The 15,442-nt window shown below is 38.1% G+C and overlaps 1 protein-coding gene across 8 annotated transcripts in view; it reads right to left on the reverse strand.

The window, feature by feature from the left end:
* Positions 1-15,442, reverse strand: part of CCSER1 (coiled-coil serine rich protein 1) — a 1,433,531-nt gene that overhangs the window by 1,362,182 nt on the left and 55,907 nt on the right. The window lies entirely within an intron of this gene.

Raw genomic sequence — 15,442 nt, forward strand, 5'->3', positions numbered from 1 at the left:
GCTGTGATGCAGCAGGTTAACACCCTGGCCTGAAGCATCAGCATCCCATATGGGCGCGAGTTCAAGACCCGGCTTCTCCACTTCCAATCCAGCTCTCTGCTATGGCCTGGGGAAGCAGTGGAAGGTGGCCCAAGTCCTTGGGCCCCTGCGCTCACATGGGAGACCCAGAAAAAATTCCTGGCTCTGGCCATTGCGGCCAATTGGGGAGTGAACCATTGTATGGAAGACCTCTCTCTCTCAATCTCTCTCTCTCTCTCTCTCTGCATCTCCTCTTTCTCTGTAACTCTGACTTTCAAATAAATAAATAAATAAATATTTAAAAAATATGACACTGAATATTCTCATCAAATCATTTCTGGGGAGTAATTAGTAATGAGGAGAAAAATTTATTGTACTGAGTTAAAATCACCCATTTCCAAATGTTTTGCTATCCTTAAAATATTATCTATTTTGATAAAAATACATAAATCTGTGTATAGAACATTTTTCTTAAGAATGACAAAAATATGCTAATAAAGTACAGCTATAAATTGTTTTCTATTGGTAGTGAGTTTGTGTGTGTGTAGGTGTATGTATTTATGGGCTATATACCAATATTTCAATACATGTATAATGATAAAATCAAGGTAATCCAACATTTCCTACTCTTTGACATTATTTTATGATTGGAGTCTTAGAACCCCTTGCTTCTATGAGCACATAAAGAATATAACAGATTTGTTAAGCATAGTCATCCTATTACGCTGTGTAAAACTAAGAACTTATTCTTTCAATCTGACTTTGATTTGAGACCTGTTTATGAAATCTATCGCCCCTTACCCCAGAAGCCTCTAGTAGTCATTATTCTGTGGTTTTAAGCTTCCACATATAAGGAAGAACATGTAGTATTTGTTTTTCTGTATCTGATTTATAAGTCCTCTAGTTCCACCCATCTTGCTACAAACAACAAGAATTCATTCTTTTTTTATGGTTGAATTATACTCCATTATACACACACAGCCAATTTTCATTATCCACTCATTGGATGATGGACACTTTGGTAGAATCCAAATCTTGGTTATTATGGTAGCAATTCAATAAACATGGTGGAGCACATATCTCTTTGAAACACTGTCTTCATGTGTTCGGGGTACACATCCAGGAGAGGGATTGCTGGATCATATGGCAGTTCTATTTGCAGTTTTTAACCAATTTCCATAGTTTTCCATAATGACTATACTAATTTACATTTCCATCAACAGTATGTAAGAGCTCCCCTTTTTCCACATCCTTGCCAGTATGTTACTTCCTGTCTTTTTGACAACAGCCACTCTAACAGGGGTGTGTGGATACTTCCTTCTGGTTTTGATCTCTAAGGCTAGTAATGTTGAGCATTTTTTCATATACTTCTTGGCCACTTGTATTTCTTTCTCTGAGAAATCATCAGATCCTTTTGATTGTTTTAAGATCACAGCATAAACTTTGGTGCCCTTTTTCAATGTGTATTGATCACACAGAAAAATATTACTAGAAATGAAACTTATCTATGTCATATGAGCAGAATTTCAAATTTTCTTTCCAAGTTGCTGCTGCTGACAATCATCTTGTTCCAAGTATTAAGAAGAAATGCTTGGCTCTAATTAACAGCTGCAGCCAGCATCTTGCTCAAAAAAGTGTTCCTTCTGAATCACATAAGAATTAACCAGGGATAACAGAGTAACCAGATGGCAGTTTGGCAATGGCAAAGAATGCAGGCTGAACCTGGGTGTGAGATAAGTAAAATAGTATCACTATTGCCTAGGAGTAAATAGCCAAGAATCACCTGTCCTTTAGAATTTGCAAATTTAGGTTTCTTATCAAGCTCACATACACATACATAAGCATGAACCATAAATAGTTCCTGTTGTAATAAAATGTGGGGAGAAATATTTAAGAGCTGAAAAATGAAAATGCTTTTTCTTTTGGTGAAAGTAAAAAAAGTAGCAAATATTTATGAGCAATTATTTGCATTCTGATGAAATCTCTGTACTCTGACCATGACCACCAGTCCCTCGTGAATAATCACATTAGCAAAAAAAGCCACTGTGGTGGTTTAACATAACAACAATCTACAATGCTTTCAACCTTCCCCATTATGACTCCACAGGACTCATGACAGAGCAGACTGCTTTTCATCATGAATGCAAATACGCTTGGGTATGCTCATATTTGCTCTACGGGAGGAGCCCTTTTCTCTAGTTAGTGTCTGACACAGAGTTGGATGGTTTTATTCATTATTGTATTCCAGGTCCCATGGCATTTCTATACTTCCACTTCTTGAACAACTGTAGTTATGAAGCACTAGAACCTAATCACAATGCATAAATGTTTAATCCTCTGTAGCTGCATGCCTCTATCAGAAAGACTATGCCAGAAAAACTTTCATTGTTCCACAAACAATAACCGGATGCAAGTAGATATATATGCAACCTCTACTCTCCTCTAGTGGTTCCGTAACCATCATGGGTCACCAAACTAAAGTGTCTGTTTTACATTTCTTTTTCTTAGAAAACAACAAAATTCCTACTATATTGAAAATATGTCTTCTACCCTCTGCCAACCACATTTAAAATTAAACAAACATAGCTTCCTGTGAGTAAAATATCAGGAACAGAACTATAGGAACATTCAATGAATAAACTAAACCCTCAAGAACTGCAAAATTGTGTCCATCTAAATGTAAAACGAAATATCTGTGTGTATAATTTATATATCTATATATAAAAGCAAATATATGGAGAAAGGGAAAACAGAATAAATTCTGCATAGGAAAATAGGGTAATAAAAAGAGAACAAAAAATCTTAAGCAGATAATGTCACTATCACACATTTTTATATATATATATATTTGTGTGTATATACATATACACATGTACGCACTAATGACACACACATTACATGCTCAGGGCAGTATCTCAGATTTGGAATTGCAGAGCAGCAAGGGGCACTAAGAGGTCATCTGAAGAGATCCTGTCCTTTACTCAGTTGATCACTGATACCATCCAAAGACTTGGCCATCTATTCTATATTTAGAGCTCTCTAGGGATGGAGATTCATTACAAACCATCTTGCATTGTGCTTGTAATAGACTCACACGTGCCTTTCTTGACAAAGACACATTTCACAGATCCTTGGTCTGACAGGCTTTCCTAGCTACCTTCTAAATACATACCTCCTTCCTTTTTGTGACAGTATGGCAGCTAAAGGATTTAGTTTCACAGGAAAATGCAAACAGCTCAAAAGGTACAGATGTGCATGTAAAAATGATGTTAATTTTTGCAACACTGCTGTCAGCCACTGGCCAGCTATTCATTTTCAAAGCCCCTGAGCTAGCCCTAGGCAAAAACACAAAGAAGGTGAAATTTGTTTTCTGTATCTACACCCCTTAAATCCTCTTTATTTCTAGAAAGTAACCTTCTCTTGCCATTAGTTATCAACACTTCATTAGATTCATCATGTTTTTTTTTTTTTCTACACCCATTGTCTCCTGTCCTAGGCCTGATTCACTTAAGTCATTAAATCTCGTTAAATACTATTACTCAGAAAAATACTATTCCATGCTAAGATATTCAGAATGTTCTAATGGATTACCATTAATATTTCACATAATTTTTGTTTTCAATTTTACTAGGTTCCACATATACTAAGAATTATATAAAAAATGATAATAGAGCCCCTAAAAGGTAAATAGAAGTGAAATTAACACTTCAAGATGCAGTAACTTTGAACAGCCCTTGTCTCAACTATTGAGGAATAGTTTTTTTTCCATACAATTCGTTGAACTCTTTACTTAGTATAAAATTAATCGTATTTGTATAAAGTTCATTGAAAATAAATCTTGGTAGAAAATAAGAATAGGAATAGGAGAGAGAGGAGGAAGAGGGGTGGGCGTGTATGTGGGAGTACAGGTACAGTGAGAAGAATCACTATATTCCTAAAGTTGTATTTATGAAATGAATGAACTTTGCATTCCTTAAAAAAAATGGTTTCCAGTGGGAAAAGGAGAAAATGATAGCTCTTGATAATTCTAAATTTCACCATTTATTCTGCAATTTACTAAGTATACAAAGGTACCTGAAGTTCATGACAAATGAAATTTTGAAGTGTTTATTTTTCTGCAACATTTCTAAAAAAATACAACTCAACTGACTTTTTATTTTGAAAGACAGAATAAGAGAGAGACATACATATAGCCCCCATCCACTGGGTCATGCCCCAAATGCTTGTATCAGCAGGGGCTGGGCCAGGCCAAAACAGAGCCAGGAAGTCAATCAGTGTCTCCCACATGGTTGGAAAGGACTTAACCAGCTGAGCTATCAACTGCTGCTTCCCAGGATGTACACCTGCAGGAAGCAGGATCAGAAGTGTAGTGGGAATCTGAAGCATAACTGGACACAAAGCCAGGTCCTCTAATATGGGAGGTGAGAGGCCCTACTGATGGTTTAACCACTATGCCAAATGCCCACTCCTTTCATAAATGTTTTGAACTACCCTCATATATGTCTAAGTGTCCCTGCAAAATTCAGTCCTTCTTTCAAGCTTTTGAAAAATATAACACCATGATAACAGATATTAAATGAATTGTTCATTCACAAAAATACTAAAACTGTATATACTATCAAAGAATGAAAATATGACTAGTATTCTCTATTTTGAAAACTCCTTTCCTTAGCTCAATTGTCCCAATTTTGAATTTAACCTAAAAGATACCCCATAGAACATATTTTAGTGTTCATGCCTATCCCACTCAGGGTTGTGGAATCGATGGTGAAAGATGGCCAGTGGAGCAAGGTAAAAGATGAAAAGAATAAAAAAATGAAATTTGCAAAGAATTATTTAAATAAGTAAGTGTTCCTCTTGTTAAGAAAATCTACTACTTAACTGCTTCAAAAGAGTAAACCAATCTGAAAGGAGGCAATGAATTTGCCTGGTAGAAAATTGGAGAGCTTTCTTTCTGCCACAGCTTTCAGTCTCAAGAGCACAAAGAGCTGAATTTTAGCCAATTTTCTGACTGATTTTTTTGTTGTTGATGAGCTTGCTTTTTATTCCGCAATTGTTTCTAATGTCTTCCAAAAAGAAAGAATGACACTAACTCTTTCATTTGAAACTGCGTATCACATGATGGGTAATTACAGATACAAAGCCCTCTCATCTTTAAAAGGAAAGCCAGTCCTTCAAGACACTGCATTCACCCGTGGTATTTACTCAGGTTTATCACTTCTCACTCAAAGCAAAGAGAGACAGAATAAGAAAGACTAAAGTTCCATAAATGACATTTTTAAAAAAATAGCAAATAAATGTTATAAATAGAATGTCATTTCCAGTACGGATTTTTCACACATCTTAAACAAAGTTAAAGAAGCATTCTTCAATGTGCACTCCAGCCCCAGAAAGGAAACAAATTCAACAAAAATGGACCACAGATTTTAACTGGAGCTTCCACAGCAGCCAATGTGAGAATGCCAATGGTTAATTGGTGCTGGGACATGTATTTATTGATGAGTGTTTAGTTTGTGTGGGACTGAGTTTGTGTGAATGTGTAAAATATGGTAAGAGAGGTAGTTACCATCTACCACAAGGTATGGTTTGATGAGTGGCAAAAAAATGGAAACAAACAGCTAATGCATTTTTACAAGACCTAAAATGTCATTGATTTTAAGACACATTATTTTATGCAGCACTAAGAATGAAGAAAGAGAATCTTTCCAATGCATCTACAACACAGTGTTCTGTTATCACACCAATTTTAAGAATGTGTTCTTGTTTTCAGAGATGTTAAATGTATTAAAAAATGTTAAAGATGTTAAAATGTATTTTAAAAAAAAAGATGTTAAAATGTATTAAAAAAAAAAAAAAAAACCTAACATGGTGCTTCTCCCAAGTGATTTGTCAACAGGTTTTTAGATTCTCACACTGAGTCACTGCTTTAAATAAGGTTATGATTCTAAAAACCCTTTTAAAATGCAAATAATTTACCCAGGAGGTGTAGCAGATTAAGCCATTAGCAGTCATTAAGATGCATTAATCTATTAGCAGTCATTAAAGCAATAAGGAATATTAATTTATCAGATTATCAAAGCAAAGAGGAGAGGGAAAAAAGGGTTCAGAGAGGGATACAAAGAAAGGGTAGATTTGTAGCTTGTACCCTTGATCTAGGCTGCCACTCAAAAGAGGCCCTGGTGCAGCAGTAGGGAGAAAATCAGGGAATCCCACTCAGCACAGTGGCTTCAGGATACATACAAAGCACAGATGCTAAGAGAAGCAAAGAAAGCAAACACAAACAGCACAAAAGTGAACCCTGCAGCTTTGTCTATATTCTAATCTGAAGAAAAATTAGAGACTGACGAAACAGAGGCGATACACCTAAGGGAACCATATTTCTATTAAGGCTTCCAACAATGTTAAAGGCAGGGGTTGGGGAGGGATTTCTTAGTGATATAAGTAGATATCGACTGTACAGTTATCAAAATTATTAAATGATAAACACTAGACTAGAAAGCTGTTTATTCACTCTTGGTTTCTAATTCATATTTTACTATCTGAGATACCTTTTCCCTCCTTAAGTCCTCAGGGAGATACTAATTTATTCTAAAATGAGTCATAGAATGTGCTGTTGATACCAACAGCAGAGTTCAAAAAGTCACCCAGCGTCAAATATCTTGGGCTTTATACACAGTCATGTCACTGACTTACATCCTGCATGACTGGTAGAAATTATTTTTTAAAAAATTTATTTTTATTTATTTGAAAGGCACTGCAACAGAGAGAGGAAAGAGAGGGGGAGACAGAGATAGAAACATCTTCCATCTGCCAGTTCAATCCCCAAATGGTCCTGGCAGCCAGGGATGGGTCAGAAGGAAGTCAGGAGCCAGGAGTCCTCTGGGTCTCTCATGTTGGTTCAGGGGTCCCAGGCTTTCCCAGAAACATTAGCAGGGAGCTGGAACAGAAGTGAAACAGCCAGGACTTCAACCAGTACCTACAGGGGATGCTAGTGGACCAGGTGGTGGCTTTACCTGCTATACAACAGTGATGGCCCCAGTAGAAATGAGTTAACCTCACTCCACAGAAATATAGCAACCTGACACATTGAAGACAACAAGCATTTTTAGTTTATAAGAGAAAAGTCATATTAAAAAAAAACATGCTATGGGACCTTGACCAAGTCCCTTAACCATCTGGTTGCCTTATTTCTAAAATAGAGGCAGTAAATATACTATTATGTGCCTGAAGACACTTTCCTAAGATCATTTCTTAGTAGTTTAAAGCTACTATTCATTGGTCTATCCTACTCTTAAACACGTTAGGTGGATGAGGGCTGTGGAATGTATATATTACTTGAACATGGGCAATAACTGACTCAACATGAAAATGCTTAATTGATAGAAGCCTAATGCAGCACACTATGAACTGCAATTCAATTCAGCAAACACACTGAGCATCTGCATTAAAAATGCACAATGTCACTTGTGTGTGGGTGGTCCCTAAACAAGGAAGCAATTATCCTTTGTGAAAACAAAATTTACGGCATCAATAATGCCTCACTTCCTTGAAACTGTTGTGGAAAGCACAGATACTTTATTTTTTAAATATTTTGTTTTATTTGGAAGGCAGAATGAAAGAGAGGGAGATACAGAAAGAGAAAGAGAATCTTCCATCTGCAGGTTTACTCCCCAAATGCCCAAAACAGTGGGGTTTAGATCAGTTGAACCCAAGAGCCAGGGACTCCATCCAAGTCCCCCACATGGGTGGCAAAAAATCAAATACTTGGGCCATCATTTGCTGTTTCCCAGGGTATGCATTAGCAGGAAGTTGAATCAAAAGCAGAGGTGATACTCAAACCCAGACACTCTGATATGGGATGCCGATGTTCCAAGAAGTGGCATAATTCACTAAGTCACAAATACCTGCTGCAAATATTTGAAATTTAATTTCACATTCAATCAAAAATCATTTCATTTTAGACATTTTCAATAGGGAGATTTATACTACATATTCATTTGCATAATGCATTGACCAAAACTAAAACTTTTCTTGCTAAGGGGAATTATTTAATACCATCCCTACTGAGCTTTACTGACTGAATGCAAGTAACAGTGCTGTATGCGTTCTACTAGCACTTTCTCCTTAGTGCTCTATCATCAGCATCCAACTTTCTCTGGGTCTCAAATGTTCTTTCCTTAGTCTTGACCTAATCACATGACAGATTTATACTTCTGTTCATTATGTACCCAAACTGTACACCTGACTTATTTTTCAAGGCATGTATCAAGATCAACATTTAAAAATTATTTGCGGGCCGGCGCCACAGCTCACTAGGCTAATCCTCCGCCTTGCGGCGCCAGCACACCAGGTTCTAGTCCTGGTCGGGGCGCCAGATTCTGTCCCGGTTGCTCCTCTTCCAGGCCAGCTCTCTGCTGTGGCCCAGGAGTGCAGTGGAGGATGGCCCAAGTGCTTGGGCCCGCACCCCATGGGAGACCAGGAGAAGCACCTGGCTCCTGCCTTTGGATCAGCGTGGTGCGCCGGCTGCAGCGCGCCGGCCGCGGCAGCCATTGGAGGGTGAACCAACGGCAAAGGAAGACCTTTCTCTCTGTCTTTCTCTCTCACTGCCCACTCTGCCTGTAAAAAAAAAAAATTATTTGCATGATTGTGGTTCTGGTGTTGTTCTAATAATCATCTAGGGGAGAAATGATGAGGCTATCTATAGTCTTTTCTCTTCAGTTAGCTATCACAACATTTTCCTAAATGATATCAAAATATCTACATGCCAGGTCATAAATCAGTCAATAATGCATAAGATGTCTCAGAAAATATTTAACTAAACACATACTGTAATCAAGACTTTAGGGAAACAGGTGTGGGTGTTTGGCATACAGTTTGAGGTGCCACTTGGGATGCCCACACTCTATATCAGAGTACTAGGGTTCAAGTCTTGGATTAGCTGCTGACTCTAGTTTCCTGCTAATGGAGACAGTGGGAAGCAGTGGGTGATGGCTCTAGTACTTGGCTCCCTGCCACCTATGTGATTTGATCCACATTGAGTTCCAAGCCCCAGGGTTCAGTCTGGCCCAGCTCTGGCTATTGTGGACATTCAAAGAGGGAACCAGCAAATGGAAAGTCTTAGGTATTCGTTCTCTCTCTCTCTCTCTCTCTCTCTCTCTGCTTCAAATAAAATAAATAACACTTTTTTTTAAAATAAAGACACAGGCCAGTCATGTGGCATAGTAGGCCAAGCCTCTGCCTGCAGTGCTGGCATCCCTTGTGGGTGCCAGTTCTAGTCTTTGCTGCTCCACTTCTGCTCCAGCTCTCTGCTATGGCCTGGGAAACCAGCAGAAGATGGCCCAAGTCCTTGGGCCCCTGCACCCACATGGAAGATCCAGAGGAGCTCCTGGCTCCTGATTAGCCCAGCTCCAGCCATCGTGGCCATTTGGGGAGAGAACTAGCAGATGGAAGACCTCTTTCTCTCTACTTCTACCTCTCTGTGACTCTGCCTTTCAAATAAATAAATCAATCTTTAAAAAAAAAAAAAAGGTTAAAGACTGATGCTGCTTATCCTCACTCTCCGTAAATTAATGTAAAGTCTTGTTAAACTCTAGGGAATAAGGAAGTTTTAGCACTGAGACAGGAATTCTTGCTTTCTTAACTATGTGGAAAATCCAGAAATGCAGCTTTAACTATCATTGCAGTCTGGCATGCAAAGCACATCGTTTTTGTGGGAATCCAAGGCTACATTAGTCCCTCAAGTAGTCCCTCAAGGCTACCCTCCCTCTGCTATCATATGACTTCCACCCAGCTCCACTAAAAAGGCAATTACCATACTGTCATTGCTCCACTCAGTGTCCATTTCTCATCCCAGGAGTCCAGACACTACCGCAGGTGTATTTAAACATTGGCACCTGAGCATGAGGTGGTAAATTCAGAACAACTGTACACTTTTGACTTTCCCAGCAGTTATTTAGCACTGGGTGCTAAAACTTTATCTCGTATTCGACTAGTAAAACATCTCAGTAAAATACAGCCATGCCTCTTCAGAATGCTACTTGTCGGTTTCTACTGACAGCTCCTCTCCTTCTGATGCTTCAAAGTATCTTTTTTTTTTAATAGTAGCATCTTTTTGCCTCTCTATGAATGGTTAACTCTTTAATTTTTAATATTTATTTATTTTAGCCGGCGCCACGGCTTAATAGGCTAATCCTCCGCCTTGCGGCACCGGCACACTGGGTTCTAGTCCCGGTCGGGGCGCCGGATTCTGTCCCAGTTGCCCCTCTTCCATGGAGGCCAGCTTTCTGCTGTGGCCCGGGAGTGCAGTGGAGGATGGCCCAAGTCCTTGGGCCCTGCACCCCATGGGAGACCAAGAGAAGCACCTGGCTCCTGCCTTTGGATCAGTGCGGTGCGCCAGCCGCAGCGTGCCAGCCGCAGCAGCCATTGGAGGGTGAACCAACGGCAAAAGGAAGACCTTTCTCTCTGTCTCTCTCTCTCACTGTCCACTTTGCCTGTAAAAAAAAAAAAAAAAAAAAAGATTTATTTGAACTTCCCAGATGGCCGCAAGAGCCAGTGCTGCACCAATCCGAAGCCAGGAGCGTCTTCTGGGTCTCCCACATGAGTGCAGGGGCCCAAGCACTTGGGCCATCTTCTACTGCTTTCCCAGGCCATAGCAGAGAGCTAGATCAGAAGTGGAGCAGCTGGGACTTATACCAGCATCCACATAGAGGGCCAGCAGCTGGCAACACGCCACAGTGATGGTCCCTCAAAATATCTCTAAAACCACAGAAAACTGGGTACAGAGAAAAACTCTCTAAAGAAAAATTTAGGAAAGTCAAAGTGAGACCTGCACCTGACGCGACAGATCATTTTGGTGTCACTTGGAAACATGTCCCTTGGTGAAAATCCTTCCATCTGCTCCCGGCAGAGGTTCCTGCCATAGATCAACATGCTGCAGGATTGGTAAGTACTGTATTTTGTTTCTGTGAAAGCCTATGGTTCAATTTCTTATCTCCTCAGTGCTCTATAAGCTCATGGCTAACACAACAATGCACAGCAACCAAGCCTAAGTGCCTTTCAGGTCTCAGGAAACACGTTTACAATTTAACAGAATCTCTTCCACTACATGTTATTTCTACACTGACACTGGATGTTTAAGGCACACAGCAGCTGCTGGCGAGATACTTCCATTCAGATGTGCTTTACGATGCCTTTCAAAATGCTGTTTCCTTTTTCTAGAACAAAGCACAAACAAAACATACCTCAATCTTATGGTTTTGATTTTGTCTGCCTTTACCTGGCAAATTAAATACAGATAAAATAAAAATGAAATTTCTCAAAATAACAATTTCTCTAAGAATTTTAATTTATACATCTGTGAAAATGTCCTTCAAATATATTGTGGAGTGAAATAAAGATGTCCTGGACATTTCCCCACTGTGACAACAGAAAATAATTTCATTTACAGTGAAGTCTAGAATTGTCCTTATGGCTGCATTTGAGGGTTAAAAATTAGGAAAAAAGCACAAATCAGAACCATTGTATAGCTGGTGAACACCATTTCAGAGGTATTATAAGTTCATCATTCATTTCAATATGGCAAACATATGTGAAAATGCATGTGCATGTGTGTGCAAATGTGTTGGGGGGAAACAGCACTGACACGGCTTGGTAAGGAAGGTGAGTCAGGCTAAAAGGTCTCCATGCAGAGGCAACTTCACCATGTGACTTTCATTCCAATCATGCCTTCCAACCTGCCACCCTTCTCCTTTTACAAAATGCAAATAAATCATCATAGACTTTGTACCCAAACTTTTATCAGGTTATACCTGTAGTAAGAAATTAGTCATTATCCTTACTAGAAGGTTAAGACAGGATATAATGTGGACTGTGGGGTGTGTGTGTGGTGTGTGTGTGTGGAGGTCACAAGAATTATACAACTGGTAGGAAAGCTAACAAGGGAAATTAAGACAAATTACATCTATTTCATAGCTGCCTAGAAAAAATAAATATTTAATTCAATAATTTAAACACTCCCTTAAGATCCATTGGTAAATTTTTAGAAATTTCATATTTTGCAAATACATATGGAAAAATATTATCATGTTTAACATTATACTGTTTTACAGCTTGTATCCCTAACCTGAAAACTCAAAATCTGAAATGCTCCGAAGTCCAAAACTTTTTCACTGTGAATGTGATGCCACAAATGGAAGATTCCACATAAGACCTCATGTGACAGGCACACTCAAAACACAAGTGTACTACAAATGCTGCACAAAGTACCTTGAGGTTATGTGTAAAAGGTGTATATAAAACATAAATGAACTCTGTGTTTAGACTTGGGTCTCCCTCCCCAAAGCACCTCACTATATATATATGCAAATATTCTAAAATTGGAAACCCAGAAACACTTCTAGTCCAAAGCATTACTGATGAGCAATAATCAATCTATCCTCAGAAAAGTTAGGATATAAAACTTAGAAGGAAAAAGGAAAAACTTAATTTTCTCTAATTACAAATGGATTTCCTTCATTTCAGCAAAAGCTTATTTAAAAGTGAATACAATTTAACTACATATAATTTATATTAAAGCAAATCAGTAAAAAAGTTAATACTTTTTTCTTATTAAACCCTTTTTAAAACATTCTTCCATTCCATTCATATATCATTGATGAATACAATTTCCTTTCAGGATACAGGTATTAGTTAGGTGTATATTTCTTCAAAGTTTTAGGTATATATTTGCTTTTTTAATAGTCAACCTTTCCTCAAAGCTTTTAGCTTCCTCAAGTCTTCTTTCTAAAATAAAAGTGGAAAGTTTTTACTTAAAATTTTCAGACACTTCACTATCTGCAATTGCCTAAATAAGAAGCTTAAAGAGTCTTTTTTTTCCCTGGAAAATTAGCCAGACTCTTCTTTTTTTTACCAGAGACTCCCATGATTATCCACATGCAACTCTCTGATAGGGTAACAAGTATGCTGAGCAGCCTCCTTCACCTCAGGGGAAAGCAAATTGACAATACTATTTTGGGAGACATCAGTAAAGAATAGCAGAAAGACCAGTCCTACTTCTGGGCTAACAACAATGAAAAACAATAATTGCTCTAATTGAACCAGTTTTGCTTCCTAGAGAATTCCATTCATCATAATCATAGATAATCTGATTTTTACTTCTTTGAGGTCAAGTAAAGGGAATCAAATCAAAGACAAATATATTCTGGTGTTTAAAAATCATAATCCTTACTTTTCAAAGTATAAGAAGCCTCATTATATACAATTAGACAAAGGCAATTCAGTTCCACACCAATGTAAAGGAAAAATATAAATGAGAAACCAATTTATTTGTAACACGTAATAAAAAGTATCTTTAGAAGTTATTTCTAACAATATAAAAAGATTTCTCCCAAAAACATCTAAGCATAAGTCAAAGCATTCTTGAATTCATCTGCAAATTAACAGATTTAAGATACATTGTGGGGGCAGCATGGGAGTACAGCTGCCACATGGGAAGCCCAGCATCCCACGTGGATGCCAGTTCCAGTCCTGGATGCCCCACTTTCAATCCAGCTTCCTGCTAATGTGCCTGGGAAGGCAACAGAGGATGGTCCAAGTGCTGGGGGCCCTGCCACTCACATGGGAGACCCAGAGGAAGCTCCTGGCTCCTGACTTCACTATGGCTCAGCCTTGAACATTATAGCCATTTGGGGAGTGAACCAGTGGATGGACAATCTCTGTCTCTCCCACTCCCTGTAATTCTGACTTTCAAATATATAAAACAGATCTTTAAGAAAAGGAAAAGATACACTGTGTCCTCAGCCTCTATACAGATCCTCTACATTCAGCCCCTGTTTACAACCACTATTGTCACACAACCCCTTATTATATTCCAAATCCTACGATCCCACCTCACCCTATTCTTTCAAAATCAAGTCCTTAAATGTTCACCAAAAGGCATTTTTTAATAGATTGCTCTTTTTTTTTTTTTTTTCCCACTCTCAGAGGACTGGGTTTAGTAGAGAAAGGTAATAACCCTGTCACTGACTCCTCTCTCAAGTATCTATTGTGCCAGGGTAGAGTCTTTCTTTTGTAAATCCATCTGGAAGCTATCATAGGTTCTGCCAACTCATATGCTGATGAGGACTGCACTTATTCAGAAATTTAATTTTTAAATAGAAAAGCTGCTCTTTGAAGTTTAAATCAGAGAAAATATAATTGAAGAGTTCATTGGAGCCACTGAAAAATCTTGATTAATCCCTACCACCACCACCGGCACCACTGCATCTCTTGCCTTGCTACTTGCCTTTTTCTCTTACTTCTTTCCTCTATACCTTTCTTCAGTACTTTTACTGGCTTCCTTCCATTGTTCTCTCGAGATTGGTTGCAAATGGGAAGTAAATGTGAAGATGGGAAGAAAATGGGTCAAGAGATATGCATTTTTTTTAACTTTTATTTAATGAATATAAATTTCCAAAGTACAGCTTATGGATTACAATGGCTTCCCCCCGCCCATAACATCCCTCCCACCCGCAACCCTCCCCTTTCCCACTCCCTCTCCCCTTCCATTCACATCAAGATTCATTTTCGATATGCATTTTTGTGTCTGGCTTATTTCCATTAGCAGAATGTCTTCAAGTTTCATCCATGTTGTAGTGCATTGTAGCATGTATCAAAACTTCATGATTTTCGTATTGCTTTTTGCATATCACATTACACATATCTTTTCCCTAGATAAAAAAGTTGCATTTTGTATGAATCACTACTATTACCACCATTAGCTAACTATTATTAAGTGCTTACTTTGTACCAGGAAATTTTCTAGGTGTTTTGTACGTATCAATTCACTTAACTCTGACAACACATGAAGTAGAGACGATTACACTCATGATAGAGATGGAGAAATTGAGATACAGAGTCTAAATAACTTACCCACGGGTAACTACTTCTAGTAAATGGTAGAATAACTACTCAAACCCATGTAGTCTAGCTCTCAAACCAGTATTAGACACAACATGTTTTCTAGAATTATTTTTAAGTATTATTTCTTTTCAAAATAGTCATGAAATATTTACTACATTCTTTTTTCTCATTTTCTCAAACCTAGTGCAAATTTTTGTGATGTATGAGGATGGGTGATAGAGAATCAGCTAGCAGTGTGATTTGAAAGTGGCTTATTAAGAAAATAGTTAATTCATAACAAACAGGGCAAAGAGGGAAGTTTTTTTAAGAAAGAAAACAATCATCTCTTTAATGTTAACTTTGAGTTGTCTTAAGATACTTGAGAAAGTTTTTTACAACTCTAAAAATGATGCACACAATTAAACTGCTTATGAAATGCCTAAAAATGATTAGTTGTCTTTTGTCCACAAAATACAGCAAAAGCAAACACAAAATATCCTGGTGCTTAAGTAACTCCAACAAATTCCCTGTTTAAGAAAACCAAACA

This window comes from Oryctolagus cuniculus, chromosome 8 (assembly GCF_051225735.1).
Source record: "Oryctolagus cuniculus isolate XC-2025 breed Fujian yellow rabbit chromosome 8, ASM5122573v1, whole genome shotgun sequence".
Lineage (NCBI taxonomy): Eukaryota > Metazoa > Chordata > Mammalia > Lagomorpha > Leporidae > Oryctolagus > Oryctolagus cuniculus.